This window comes from Triturus cristatus, chromosome 2_2 (assembly GCF_964204655.1).
Source record: "Triturus cristatus chromosome 2_2, aTriCri1.1, whole genome shotgun sequence".
Lineage (NCBI taxonomy): Eukaryota > Metazoa > Chordata > Amphibia > Caudata > Salamandridae > Triturus > Triturus cristatus.
The window spans coordinates 1,080,611,642-1,080,627,776 of NC_140582.1; the positions used below are offsets into that span (position 1 = coordinate 1,080,611,642).

A 16,135-nucleotide genomic window follows, 5' to 3' on the forward strand; every position below is an offset into this window, starting at 1 on the left:
CATTGCTCTTCTTTCCTGCCTCCTTATTTGTTGGCGCGCCTGATTCATCACTTCTGTTTTATGCCGAGGAGCACCCGCTAACTACAGTTTAATTACGCTGTAGGTGTTTCGGTTAGGGACTACTTTTATTTACTGCTAGCGATATTTTATCACCACGGCGCCTGCTTTACGGGCACTGCATGCATAACTTTACTGTACACAGACCACGCGCTTCATCTTTTAGCATAGTGCCCACTCTCATGTTTATTTATCACCATGATGCCTGCTTCACAGGCCACCATGTGCATACCTTTTATGTGCATGTGTGCCGTGCTTTGTTTCAGCACGTCGCCCGCTTTCATGTTTACATCACGGGTGCTTTATTTCAGCACTGCCTAGGGAAATTTCAGGCTATTTAGTTCTGCCCGAGAAGAGCCGTGGCACATTTCTGATACTTTGAGTGCTACAAGCCCATAGGGTTCACCTAATTGCTTTGAGTGCCCACTGAATTTCACCTCCTAGTGCACAGGCAGGTGCCCCAGCACAGTAAATAAAGATTGGTTTTCTGTAAAAGTGCAAAATTAAATGGAAAAAAGGGCCTTGGTGGGTGTGGAGGACCCCACAAAGGAGAAGAGGGTTGGGGGGGAGGAGGGGAAAAAGGGACACGAGGGATAGCAGAGTGTGGAGGGTCAGGGAGCGCAACAATGAGAAGCACAAGATGGAGTAGGGGTGAAAACAACAGTGATTGTGCGTTGAGAATCTGACAAGAAAGAAGAATATGAAGCGCAGGATTGAGGGGAAGAGTACACGAGGTGGAGAACAACATGGGGGTTATAAAAAACACGAGGGAGATGCACAGGAGGAAGAGAACAAGAGGGGTGGGGAGACTATGCAAGAGAGAAATATGCTGGAGAAGGAAAAGAAGCGCATGAAGGAAACAGCAGGAAAACTATGCAGTCTTTTGAATTTGCTTAAGCAAAAAGAATAGTTTAATGCCCTAAAATGGAGCAGTAGAAGCAGACAAGTAGAGAGGCAATGCACAGGGGCAGGGCAAGAACCACAAGGCAAGTCATTGAATAAGAAACAAGGAAGTGAGAATTACCAAGCCAACCAATGGTAAGCAATGGGTGAGCTTTAAGCCCTTGTAAATTCTTGGTAAGCTGACAATGTGTTTTTCACCCAGACAGCTGCTCTGTGTGGTAGGCGCAACCTAGAAATATAATCAGTTGCCTTAAATTTCTATTTTTTTGGCTAGAATCAAAATTATTTAAATTAGACATTTTCTGGGCTATGAACTGGTGTTAATCTTTTTTTCCAACTAGTTTTCAGAGATGTGGAATTCCTATAGCCCGACGCCCAGGACATATTGTTTGGGGTCAAGGGCAATAAGTTTCTATGTGTATTTTGTCCTTGGGACAAGTAGGCCCAACCCCCTACATCACAAATCCTTTGACTGCCAGTTTACAGTAGCACATGATGGATCAGGGAAAGGCATTGCCTGCAATTGAGGTTTTATTTGTGTCCATGTGTTAACGCTGTTCAAACTTGTATTTATGGTTCATTAATGCAAAACGTTATTCTTAGGGTGACGATCTAAGTACATGTTGTAAGCTCATACTGTACTACTGACAGTGGTTCTAGTATAAAAATGGGTACACACGTTTTAAATGTTTAGCAAGGCGAGCCAGTGAAGCCCACGGCGTCTGTGTGTTCTCGGACCAACGTCTTCGCCGCCAGGCCAGCCCACACCCCACGCCTCTCCACAGTAGGAGTCCTGCGGTGGGTTATAATGTCGCTCCCTCTTCAAGTGAGCCCATAAAATTGACGCGCTTTTGAGGTCGGAATGCTCATATGTCCTGGATTCAGGCTGGATTACTTGCTCAGATGGCGGCCATTTCGCAGCCTTGCCAAGCGCCACCCCCATAGATACATATGCTTTGCATAATCCTGCCATCTAGTGTTGGACTCGGATGTGTGCAAGTTGTTTTTCTTAAAAGAAAGTCTTTGGAATCTCGAGGTAGTGTGACTTCTCTTGCTGGTAATACGCATGGTCATAGACTCCATTGCTAGATTGTTTTCTTCTGCTGTAAGGATCTGACCTGTGCTCTTCTGCTGTGGTTTGACACCGCTGTGCTGCACTTTTCTCGGTTCATACCTGCTTTTTGTCAGTACAATCGATTGTGGTCCACTCTCTCTCTCTTCTGTTTAGTTTGATGAGTTCCGTTTTGCGAGGCAACTCATCGACCGCGGAACGCGTGGGCCTTCACACTTTGCGGCATTGCATCGATCCTTAGGTGTTTCCCCACACCATGTCCACTCTGTGATGGAACGGACAACCCTTTATTTCTGTCCTCTGTGTCATTCTAAGTATCCTCGTACTGATATCCATCAGATCTGTAATCTGTGCCTCTTCCCAGTACACGACAAGGCCAGTTGCGAGCCTTGCTGCTCCCTCAGGTCGAAGAAGACTTCACCTGACCGTCCGGCCCGACATCTCGAAATGTTTCAAAGGAGCATGGACGGTACACAAGACCGTTTTAGACCTAGAGACATCCAAAAAGCGCATCATACACAGACATCGGCTGCGGATGAAAGGACCTTCTCCCCCCGACGACAGCCCTGGCTCTGAAACTGAGATGCAGCATCTACCTACTGCTCAACCAGCCACGAGTACTGTGCCCCCACAACCTTGACATCGACCCCAGAAGACCATCACAAAGGGTCGACCTCCTGTTCAAGACTGACTTAAATACATTGCCGGGCCGCTACTGCCTTTGAGCCATTGCCGGCACTGACTGCCCTAGCTCGGAACCGACTGCCCTAGCTCGGCACCGAAGAAACCTTCAAAGCTGCCTACTTCATAGCTGACCTCTCCCACTCTGGAGTGGAGTTGAGCTTCGGAGCTGAAAAATTTGGCATTGAAACACTGTTGGCACCGAAACCTGCCCCATTGGAGCTGAGATCTTCGGAGCGAAAAATAGCGTAGTCAGAGCATAGAACGTTGACACCCTGCAAAACTCTTCATGGGATCGGGCATCATGGAACCCCTGCTTCAAAGACTGCAGGAAGAAATATACATTTGGAAGAAACATTATGATCTAACCAGACACAGGCCTGATAATTGCTCGACCTCCACATACTGGTGCTAAACCCTTCAAAAGGCAGCTGTTATTTGAAGAAGCTTTGGACTTTCCAACTCCATCCAAACATAGAAACAACACAGACAAGGTCACAAGTCATCTACACATTTGCCCACCACCTGTACAAGTTGCATACCACCTGCTTCACCAGTTATCCCTGCATCATATACACCGGAAGAGTCAATTTATTCTTGCATAGGGGGAAGAGATGATGGGGACACTTTTGATATCCCACCAGAAGATGACCCTTAGGCTACTTATGATACGGACCCACCAACTAATACAGGACATGATCTGTACCCTGCAAAACCATCTATCACCCCCCAGATGGCACTACTATGTATCACAACTTAATTGGTAGGGCTTCCACCTCCCATAAGCTGCTACTACACAATGAGCTCCTAGAGGGAGACTACCTATTTGAGATACTTTCCTGTTCAGAACATTCTGCACAATATCTGTAGAAACTGCCAAAACCTATAGAACCCAGAAAAAAACTCCATCACAACACCTGAGCAAAATAGAGATGTATTAGGTGCACGGGAGCATTAGTTGGGGTACTGAATGCTCAAATAAACCGAAGTAAAATACAAGAATATATAGTTGCAAACCACAACATTTCGTTACAATATCTCATGCGTAACAGAAGATGGGTCGGTCCATCACATTCCGGCAGGTGATGGTGAAATACATCATGCTCGGAAACTTACAGTACAATGTTACACCAGAATAGATCTGGAATCCACCTAACGCGTACATGACAAGTCCCTTGTATCGAAATTTGAACAGTTTAACAGCTGCATTACCCCCAATTCCAAGCAATAGATGCTGACCAATCAGAACGGTCCACATTATCTTTGTGTGTCTGGATATACTTCTGAGGCCTACAGGGCCTGTTGCTAAGGCAAGTAGGCAGAATGCAGTAACATGGAAATCTACTCTCATGCACAAGCTTTGCAGTGTGTTGCGTGTCCGGCAGTTTACTGGCAGACATAGTACAAACTGTCTGTCAGCACTGTTATATGAGCTCAAGCAATGGTTATACATTTGTCTATAATTTCCATCATCACTGGATCATCACAATGTCAAGTTTTTTTTGTGACATATTTTTATTGATATTTTCAGGTTTATTGTTATGAACGACAGACAAATCTTTCAATCCATTGGATCGCATATTATAGTATCTGGTATCACACATCATTTGTTATAGACAGGAGGGTTACTTAATAAAAAATCACAATGTCAAGTTATACAAAATGGATGCCACCATCGTTATCCAAACGTATCTTCCACATTCCCTCCCTTTTGATAAACAATGATGATTGCATAGTCGAACATTCACGTTTTCACTTTTTCTCCGTCTTCTTCACCGTGCACTCTTTTTAGGTATATTCTGTGCATCCTGCCATAGGTCTCATTACTTAATGAGTTATTATTTCTGTTGCAGCAACTATTTATCACGACATTTAGGCAAGTGGGAAAATACTTGTATCAGGACACACAAAGTCAAGAGTGCCACTGCTCCTATTAGGGCTTCGAGTAACCAGGTACCCCAGCTTGAAACCAATTTCCAATGGATCCCCACAGTTCAGTGTGTATCCCCTTTGCCTCCTTTTGTACTTTGTGTATGTTGTCTATCGCATTGTTTATATTGTTGCTGTTATCCAGTGTGTATGCACAGCAGGACCTGATGGAACACCTGGCAACCACTCCCCCACCTTTAGCAAGGATGGTGTCTAGCGCAATTCTATTTTGAATTACTACTTCCCTCATTGCAGTGGGTTCTTCTGTTATGTTTCCCAGAGCTGCAGCTGTGGAGTCTGCTAAATCCTCAGTCAAGTTTGCTAACTGCCCTATCCTAACAGTGGAGTAAATTTTCCCTAGAGGTGGTGGTATAACACCTATAGCTGTTAGCATATGGTCCACCCATGGCGCAGTCCTATTGAAACGGACCCTTACACTTGTTCTTGGACCTATAAATGACATCTGAACAACATAGGTCATTTGAGGTATCACAATTAAAAGATAGCAGCTACCGTATCATCCCTCTGGCAGATAACAGTATGCGTGTTCTCCACATACGAAGAACACTTGTATCCTATCACCCTTGGTGATAGTTGTGAAATCCCTTGTTTCATTCCTTCCATATTGGCATAGTAGGAGCAGTTGCTAGTGCCCATGTTAATGTTCAACTTTTGCACCTTCCTGTTTTTTCCCCCACTTGTTGATATTAGGCCAATATCCTTGGTATTCTCAGGGGTGTGGAATTTAATGAAATATCTATATACTTGTCCATGGGTCTCATTATATAAGAGCTCTGATAGCCTCTCTGATTATGCTAGGGCTCATACCATAGTAGTGTTTGACTACTTGCAATCCCCTTATGTTGCCACGTTTCCACAGATCTGGGGCTAAAGGTAGTGGTAAGCAACAGTTCCAGCGTTAGAATGCCCTTTTGAGTCTGTGCAAGCCTACTAACTTGCATTGTTTTAAGGGTTTTCAACAACTCTTCTCTAATCTTTTCCCATACTGAGAAATTTAGGAAATTTACTCCCGACAATGGCAGACATAAAACTCCTTCCAGAGTTGGGGAAAAAAGTGGTTGGAGGGAAAGTGAACTTGCAAGCACTCGGATTTTTGCATGAGCAAATCCTCACATGCATATTTGCTCATGCTAAAATGCAGTTCACAAATATTTTCAAGGTGTACTATTTCTTGTCCTACTTCTGTAAATTCTTGGGAATTGACGAAAGACGTATAGCTGCACTTAATGCAAGGACATATACCATGGGTGCACTTTTGAGACACTCTTTAATAATTGGCCCCTAATTTGGTCTGGTGTTGACTGTGACCTCGTTTGTTTATTAAAATTCTGCCTCTCTCTCTGTATCCTGTATCGGCTGGCTTCACTGTGAGTGACAGCATTCTGCTCTTATACAAGGAACATATCATCACACAAAGTAGTTTTGTTCAGTGCCAGTAACTACTGTGTTAGTGTGTGCTTTTTGAGACCAAAAAACAATGTTTGTTAACCCCTTCAGCGCGGCGCGGATTTCCGCGCCACGCTGAAGATTCCGTGCGCGGGCGGGGCCATGACGGAACGGTTCCGTCATAAGCACAGCCCAACCGACGTGCATGACGGAACCGTTCCGTCAAGCGCGTCGAAGGGGTTAAAATGGTGAGGGCCCAGCAGCTCCCACACCACTAATGTTTTACCAAAACAATGACAAAACAAGTCACACATTAGAAAAACTTAAAAGCTGATCACCAATTTCAGACCTACTGGCTTTGTCAATGCTTGTTTATTTGTGTTTCCCATAATCCTATTGAAACTGGTTACACTGATTTTCCATTATGAATATTTTTGGGAAATACTAGCATGCATCAACACATGTTATTAAATGATGCTGCAAAGACATGGTACCTGACATTTTACAGTAGTTTAGCAAAATGTTTTGATTCATTATTTTATGAACATTTTATTTTGAAAGCAAAGAATCATCAATCTTGTTTTCAACTTCTGCAAATATTTGCATAAAATTTAGCATTCTGGGAGCATTATATTACTAAACTTTGAAAATGTGTGTACAAATTCTTATACTGGAACCACTGTCAGTAGTGCAGTCAGCGCTTACAACATTTACTTAAAGCACTCACCCTAATAATAAAGGCTTTCAATTAATGAACCACAAATACAAGTTTGAACAGCATTAACATATGGACAAAAATATTACCTTAACTGCAGACAGTGCCCTTCCCTGATCCATAATGTAGTACTGCAAACTGGCAGCAAAAGGTTTTGTGGTGGAGGGGGTTGGGCCTACTTGTCCCAAGAACATAATACACATGAAAACTGGTTGCCCTTGACCCCAAACACTATGTCCTGGGCGTCAGGCTATAGGAATTCCACATCTCTGATTCTTAATACACCACGGAGCTCTTATTGTGTTCAGTACTCTTAAACTGGGGATAGCCAGGTCCTCTGCCCACTTGTCCCCGGGAGCTAACCATGTTCCTGGGTGAGGTCCACTACCCATTTTTCTCCCCTTGCCTTTTTTTAAGTTGGTCAATTAGTGACTGGTCACCCCTATCTATTTTCATGTTCTGGCAAGGTGACTTATCAGGTGTGTCTAATTCCACCGCCCTCTTCCTATGCCTGCCTGATATGGCCGCAAGAAGTCTGCTCAGACCCTCTGCTATCTTTGTTTCTGTCCTGCTCAGTAAAGTCTGTCTTTACCTTATTCCCTTTTCCTATTTTTACACCCATGTTAAATTGCTTGGTTAGCATATCTTTGAATAAAGCACACGCAACAGCTTTACCTAGTGGCCAAACATTGCATCATACTTGTTCATCAGCAGATGTAGGTAGATGTGTGCAGACATAACAATAAGATATATTCATTACTTCTGCCTAGAAATTTACCATTTGAACATATTTGTTCTCTGCATAATTTTCCCATTTTACTAGTTCTCCTGCCCCGCCATCTGTCCTCCTTCCCCAACCCCTTTGATATCTACTTGTTCACCTTGATAAAATATCTGTTTAGTTCATCATTATGTCAGGGCCAGGGCTAGGTATAGCAACGTGATCAGAATACACTATGAAGAGCGTTGTTATTATATAGGCGGGAATGGTGGTGCTTATTGCCACTAACACCCATGGCCATTTCCTTTCATTGTTCTGCAAAGATTGAGGCATTGTTCCAGGCATTTGTACGTGTGGCAAATTGGAAGAATCTTCTTCTGCACAGTCACGCTCCCCAGAAGTCCGCTGACGAGGGGTGTAGATCTGCAGTGGTGATACCTGTAAACAGAAAATGTTATCTGTTGGTACCTGTCTTCAAGTAATTCCAAAGGTTACCAGCACTCCTATTACTTAGGTATTTAATTTGAAGGAAACAAAGTTAAGGGGAATAAAATAATGTCTTGTAACAGCTTGTAGATTGAGGGGCTGCGTCTTGATGTTTCAGATGTCTTTTATCGATGGTTCGCTGGTGTCCGCTTGCACACTCTTCTGTCCTTTGCTGTGTACAGCACGCGCAACCCTTCAGGAGGAATTGGTGGTGCCCTTATCACTCTGTACTTTTAGTAGAATGCAGATTGTAATGCGGCTGTCCTTGTTGTGGCGCAGAGAGAGGCACTGGAGGCTCCTGTGGTGCCGGTGGTGTCACTGCTTTCTTGGTATGAGAGCCATGGATCCAGGATGTCAGGCATTCACACTTGACTGCTGTTGTCCAAAGGACCTGATATGGTCCCTTCCACGAGGTTGGAGACAGTGCCGTCAGGTGTGGGCCTTGATCCAAACCCAATCACCTGGCTGGAGGCCATGGGCTGCAGGTGTCTCTTTCTCAGGAAGGGCCTGCAGCACCGGACGATGAAGATAACGCAAAATCTCTGTTAGTCTTTTGCAGTATTGAAGAAACAGATCATCGGACACGGACAGAGGGACAATAGACATGGCCTGGAATATTAATTGGCTGTCCAAACACTATTTTTTTTGTGGGCTGAGCTTTGGCACTCTGTCATTGACAACAGAGAAAGTGGCAGTGCATCAATGCAGGCCAGTTCCAAGATGCACACATTTTCCCCATTTTATTTTTCAGCACCCTGTTCCTCCTCTCAACAGCGCCTGCTGCTGGTAGGTGATAGGCATGATGTAGTTTCTGGGTAGCTCCTAGCCCCTTACACAACCCCTCAATCACATGTGAGATGAACGCTGGTCCATTGTCAGAATTCAAAAGCATAGACACTTCAAAGTGTGGAATGAACTCTCAGGAGGCATTTGGCAACAGTCTGCATCACAGTTCTTGGATGGGTATGCCTCAGTCCATTTGCTGAACATGCACACGATGATCAACACGTACCTGTACTTGTGAGTGGGGGTATGTCTATAAAGACCATCTGCATGCGCTTGAAGGGTCCATGTGCGGGAGGAAAGTGTCCTGGGGTAGTTGAAGTACCTTTTCCAACATTAAATTGTGTGCAAACCGTGCATTGTTTACATAAGCGTTCAGCCTGTTGGCGAAAGTTAGCATTATACCAGCATTGGGAAAAGAGTTGGTTCATTCCATCACTTCCTACATGTCCATGGAAAAGTCGAGCCATGGGAGAAAGCATTGCCATTGGCAAACATATTTTTCCATTTGGACCCATCCACACTCCCTTTTCTGTTTGTGTACATCCTCCCCTTTTCCATTCTTCCTTCACTTCCACCCCAGCACTTTGCTGAATATTCTTTGGATCATAGTACATATCATCATCCTTTATCCTAGTATCATGTGGAGCAAATGCAATCTGAACCATTGCGCTCTCACAACCGGTTAGTGCTATTCTTTTTGCTTCGGTATCAATGAATACATTGCCCTATGATACATAGTCATTGGAAGAAGTGTGTGTGGCACATTTGACAACTGGAACTCTTTTTGGTAGCAACAGGGCTTGCAGTAGCTGGGCTATTAACGATGCGTGTTGTATTTGTTGGCCAGCTGAGGTGAGGAATCTCCTCATAACCCACAGCTGGCCAAAATCATGGGCCACCCCAAAGGCATATTGTCTGTCGGCGTTATTCCTTCAGCCAGCTCACATGCCCTTGTTAATGCAACAAGTTCTGTAGCTTGAGCGCTTTTGTAGGTGGTCAATCTTCCCCCTTGTACTGCTCGATTTTCCCGGCCCTATTGTGTTGATGGGTGATTAGGGTGACTTCAGTCTCTCTAACATTCAAGCCTAAGGGTTAGAGTAGTGAATGAAGTCTATTTTCTAGGCACTTCGACATGATCCTGTGTTCTTCCCCATAGATCAGGGCTTGCACACATATCCTAGGGGATAGATTCGTTAGTCTTAGGGATAGCCTGCCCTGTAGTGAGGGTATTTCATGGAGCCGTGCTGAATTCAGGCCTGGTAGGCCTCAAACGGGGGAGACTCCATCTTTCTTTCTGTTCCAGCAGCTTGAGATGCTTCTAGGTTAAAGGGGATGTTTTAGTTATGAGGTGTTATTCGCTTGGAGAGAACCGGTTCAGACCAGCCCTTATCGAAGGATTGTATTTTTCTTCATGCCGAAGACGCTACATCAGGCCGGCCGGCTGGGAAAGTGTCCTTGGCACGGGGAGGTACAAGAATTTGGTGGGCGGCAGGTTACGGGCTGGAATTTTCCATGAGAAAATGCACCTCTATATTAGTGAAAGTCTGAGGCAGATACTGGCACTTGCTTTTTAGTCCGTAGGCGGCACCTGGCCGTTAAGCAGTAAAGCTACTACTTATTCCAGGGAAGACAGATGACAAACTCGAAGGTGGAGAAAAAAACCGAGAGATAGATATTCTTCTAACAGAATAGCCAAAGAAAAGAGAGTAGCCGATGAGGAAGAGGTCCCAGTGACTCGGAGAAGGAGAAGGGAGTAGATCCGTGACTGCGGAGGTGTGACTTCCAGGCGAAGCCGAGGCACAGACGAGAAGGGAACCTAGATGACCATTGAGTGCAGGCTACATACGACCAAGGTGATGTCAACCCCTTTATTATTAGAGTGTACAACTTAATCTATCGCTTTTCTTTGCAGGTCATATGTAATATGTATTATGTTCGGTGAGCGTGTATGTAGTGACTAAATAAAGTATCCAGTTTGTAGTGAATCAACATGTACTGCGCGTTCTTGTATAAGAGGGTAGCCTATTCTTCTAGTCAGTTGTGACTTGATATGAACAGATGTTAATCCTGATCAGGTAAGTGGTAACTGAATAAGGGAGAAAGGAGCCCCTCGAACTGGGGAACAGGTTGTGCTCAACTAGCAGTCTTTGTGTGATCTGATACATAGTAACACTGGTTCCCTTGTTGTATGTCATGGTAATTATAGGATGAACTTGTGCTAAGGCTGCCGTCTGGGCAGGAAGTCCTGGGTCCATTTGGGACCGCGAGGCTAAGGCTGCCGTCTGGGCAGGAAGTCCTGGGTCCGTTTGGGACCGCGAGGCTGAGGCTGCCGTCTGGGTAGGAAGTCCTGGGTCCGTTTGGGACCGCGAGGCTGAGGCTGCCGTCTGGGTAGGAAGTCCTGGGTCCGTTTGGGACCGCGAGGCTAAGGCTGCCGTCTGGGCAGGAAGTCCTGGGTCCGTTTGGGACCGCGAGGCTGAGGCTGCCGTCTGGGCAGGAAGTCCTGGGTCCGTTTGGGACCGCGAGGCTGAGGCTGCCGTCTGGGTAGGAAGTCCTGGGTCCGTTTGGGACCGCGAGGCTAAGGCTGCCGTCTGGGCAGGAAATCCTGGGTCCGTTTGGGACCGCGAGGCTGAGGCTGCCGTCTGGGTAGGAAGTCCTGGGTCCGTTTGGGACCGCGAGGCTAAGGCTGCCGTCTGGGCAGGAAGTCCTGGGTCCGTTTGGGACCGCGAGGCCGCCACTTGTATTATAAGAGGTCTTGATATATATATATATATATATATATATATATATATATATATATATATATATATATATATATATATATATATATATATATATATATATATATATATATATATATATATATATATATATATATATATATATATATATATATATATATATTAGGAATTCCCTGTCCTTAGGTGGTATATATATATGTGGTTTCTTAGGTGAGGATAGGCCCTAGGGAGGGGGTAACGTTCTGGCTGGGTTAGAGAGGCTCTGTTGAGCGGGTTCTATCTGATCCGAAAACCCAAGCAGAACATTTGGCGTCACGAACCGTTTACGAAACCTGTGTGCGTTGTGATTGTCTTGTGTTTGCTTTCGGCGCGTGCGTGGTTTTGTTTGCATTTTATTTTTGTATACTTCTGTGTATAGTTTTTATTTTTTCTTCTTTCTTCTTTTTCTTCTTTTTTCTTTTCCGCGATGTTTTCTAGACGATCTAAATCTACTTTTAAGTTGCCCGTTGATATTCCCGGATGGGATTCAACGCCTTATGAAGGCTTGGCCCGTGAGTGGGCTGATTCTACTGGTTTGAGTGAGAATTGGAATTCTTCTTTGGAGCTGGCGGAGCCGGCTAATGTGATTACTTGTTTGCAGAAGGCACCCATATCGAAGGGTGAAGAGATTCCTATTTTGGGGCGCAGAGGTTGGATTGTTCTGTCTGCGTATCGGATTCTCCATGAGAGATTGTTGAAATTACAGATCTCTCTTAAAGATGTGGAAGCGCACTTTGTTGAGATTCAGAATTCCCATACTTTGTTGCGATGTCAAAATAAGTTGCTTGCTGATAAGCTGGAGACTTACCAAACTATTGCCGAAAGGGCGGCTGTGCGAATTGCTCGTTATAAATACAAGAACAGGCGCGGTCGGGTTTCGACGCGAAAGGTGCGTCTGGTCGTGGCGAAAGCCGGACTGGATTGGAATCCTGATGAATGGGATGGTAATATCTGGAATTCGAGTGATTCTTGTTCCTCAGGTGAGGAGTCTGCCAAGCGCGAGTCTTCTCGTTCCCGTCATGATTGTAAGTCTGCTTCTCGCACCTCTGCTGGTGCACCCCGTGATTGCGCTCGTTCTTCGGGTGGGATCGATACCTCTTACACTGATTATCCCTCTACGAGTACTGATCGGGCTCCTTGTGATGCTCGTCCCGCGGTCTCTGCGCATCCAGTTTTTCGTCGGAAGTTGCAGCAGTCTCCCGCTGCTCCGCAGGGTATTTCTTTGGACTCTTTAGAGGACTTTACGCAACAGGAAATTAGTGATATTTTGCAGCGATTTCGGCAGCGAGCTGGTGAGACCTTGCTCACATGGATGGTGCGCCTTTATGAACTGGGCGCTGCTGGTATTATGTTAGATATTGGCGATTGTTTGAAGTTTTGTTCCTTGAGTTCGGATTCTACTGTACAGGATCATTTTCGTAACTATAATGGTGGTGGTCAAATTTCTTTACTTCAATTGGCGACTGAGGGTTGTAATCAAAAGTATCCTACTGAGTCTGATTGGCCTGTGAATGACAAACCGTGGTAACTTTGCGCGACGCTGCACAACGTCTCAAAGAGGAGGTGATGAAAACGGCAATTTTTTTGGGTACTGCTGACAGGTTGCTTGATGGTTTGTTGACATCTTCTGTGCGGAATCGCATTATTCGGTCTTCCCCTGTTGCCTATAAGCAGGTCATGATGGCTTTATTGATTAATCAGACTGGTAATGTGTTATCTACGGTACTGGAGTCGGTACGCCAACTCGGTGAGTTAGGTGAGTGGTTTAAACCTGAACGTCAGTCCCGGCCTGACGCCCGTACTACGGGTGAAAATAAACTTACTAGGCGTGATATCTTTTCTGGTCTTCTAGCTGATGGTGTGCGTAGGGAGGACATTGACGGTGAGACTACCGCTCGTTTGTGGGAGTTGTTTCGCAAACGTGGTTTGGATCGGAAGGAGGGTGCCCGGCGTGTTCGGACCACTGAGTGTGATCGTGGTGGTTCTGACGGTAGCGCTGATGACGACCGCCGTGATCGCTCTGTTCGTCGTGATGATCGACGTTATGTACGTGATGTGTCCCCCCGTCGAGAGAGAGACAGGGAGAGAGAGGGGGAAAGAGAAAGGGGGAGAAATGATTATGTTTACAGCAGACGTAGAGATGATAGCGATCAATCCCCTGAGTTGAGGAGGAGAGAGGATCGTCACAGTTTGGTCGATCGTAACCTGCAGCACAATGCTGAAGACTCAAATCCGTTCCGTACGGGGAATGGATATGAACAGGAGGTACCGATACCTAAGAAACGTGAGAGTCTTTATCCTGATTTGTCCTGGTACACAGAATGCAGCAAGAATGACTAGGAAATAGGTCAAGCTCCGGTACACAGATGGGCTCACCGAGATAATAGACCCTATGTAGATATTGATATTTATTGGAGACATCGTAATATCCAAAGGGCCCGAGCATTGGTAGATACAGGAGCGGAGGCCACTCTTATTCATGGAAAATCAAAGAAGTTTACAGGTCAGCCTTTTACTATTACCGGATTAGGTGGAAAAGAAACCCCTGCAGTTCAAACTTTGCTTGAAATGAGAATAGGTAGAATCCCTAGAAAAGAATATTCTGTACTAGTGGTGCCACTCTTAGAATTCATAATTGGAATTGATATCTTGAAAGGAATGACGTTGCATCTAGACGATGGGTGTTACCAATTTGGAACCACGCATTATATATCGTCCAGACCTATACGGGTTGGTCGTTTAAGAATGCCTCCCATACAAGTTCCCCAGGCGACAAAAGTGGTTTGTCAAAAGCAGTATCGTATTCCAGGTGGCCATGAGGAGATTAGTACCACTATTCAGGAGTTGGTGGATGCAGGTGTTATAACCCCGGTTACTTCTGCTTGGAATAATCCTGTTTGGCCTGTACGTAAGAGTGATAATTCTTGGCGCATGACTGTTGATTATCGAGAATTGAACAAACACACGCCCTCTTTGACTGTTGCAGTGCCGGATGTTATTACCCTAATTGAAAGAATCCAAAAGCATCCAGGTACATGGTATGCGTCCATTGATATTGCTAATGCTTTCTTTTCTATTCCAATTGCCCCTGAGTGTCAGGAACAGTTCAGTTTTACGTGGAACGGGCGTCAGATGACGTTTAGGAGTCTTCCTCAGGGCTATGTGCATAGTCCCACAATATGTCACCGGCTGGTGGCAGAGCATTTGGCTGAGGTACCGGTTCATTCCCAAATTCAGATATGTCATTATATTGACGATGTTTTGATCCAAGGCGATACACAGGAGGAAGTTCAGACCCAATTGGACAGGATCATTGAGTGCCTGCGTGGGAAAGGTTGGGAAATCAACCCAGATAAATTGCAAGGTCCGTCCCAGTCTGTAAAATTTTTGGGTATTAATTGGCATGAAGGGCACCGTGAAGTGATCCCTCAGGTTAAACAGAAGATTCTTGATTTTGCAGTTCCGAGGAATAGGAAAGAAGCCCAGAGCTTCATTGGCCTGTTTGGTTTTTGGCGCCAGCATATTCCTCATTTGAGTCAAATATTGGCCCCCTTGTACCGGGTCACGCGTAAAAAGAATGCATTTGAATGGGGTAAACCACAGCAAGATGCGTTTAGTCGGGCAAAAGAAGCAATTCAACATGCTCTGGATTTATGGCCTGTACGTGATGGTGATGTGGATTTGAATGTGTCTGTACAGGGCCCTTATGCAAATTGGAGTTTGTGGCAGAAACAAGGCAGGAGTAGAGTACCGTTAGGTTTTTGGACCAAAAAGTTACCCGATGCTGGTGAGCGTTATACACCCTTTGAGAAACAGTTACTTGCATGTTATTGGGCTCTGGTGGATACCGAGCAATTAACTTTGGGACATGATATAGTTTTGCGCCCTGAAATTCCTATCATGCAGTGGGTTCTGAGTTCGCCGAAAACTCACCGAATTGGACATGCTCAAGAGGCGAGTGTGATTAAATGGAAATGGTATATACAAGATAGGGCACGTGTGGGCCCGAAAGGAGTTGCTTCTTTACATGAGCAGGTGGCGCGAGCGCCGTCGACTGAGACTGAGAGTGAATGTTCCGTACCTTTAGCACAGGAGTCTCCTGTCAAGTGGGGTAAGCCTTTTGATGATTTGTCCGCAGCGGACAGAAACCATGTTTGGTTCACGGATGGTTCAGCGAGGTTTATAGGAACGACACGGCACTGGAAGGCGGTGTCCTATAATCCGGTTACACAGAAATTGCTGAGCACAACTGGTGAAGGTAAAAGCAGCCAATTTGCCGAGCTGTATGCTGTTTATCAAGTTTTGAAACAAGAGTTACCTGGTACATGTCATATTTTCACTGATTCTTGGTCTACTGCCAATGGACTGGCTGTTTGGTTGCCGACTTGGCATTCCCATAATTGGAAGTTACATTCCAAGGAATTGTGGGGAAAAGAGTTATGGCAAGAGATTTGGGAGATGCTCCCACAGAGTACTGTTACAATCTTCCATGTGGATGCTCACACCCCGATAGATTCTCTTGACAAATTTTTTCATAACATTGCAGATGAGAAATCTAAAATTGCTGAGGCAGTGGTGGACAGGCAAGATTCTGACATTGC

At 45.2% G+C, this 16,135-nt stretch overlaps 1 protein-coding gene across 1 annotated transcript in view; it reads left to right on the plus strand.

The window, feature by feature from the left end:
• Positions 1–16,135, plus strand: part of RNF212 (ring finger protein 212) — a 466,382-nt gene that overhangs the window by 225,980 nt on the left and 224,267 nt on the right. The window lies entirely within an intron of this gene.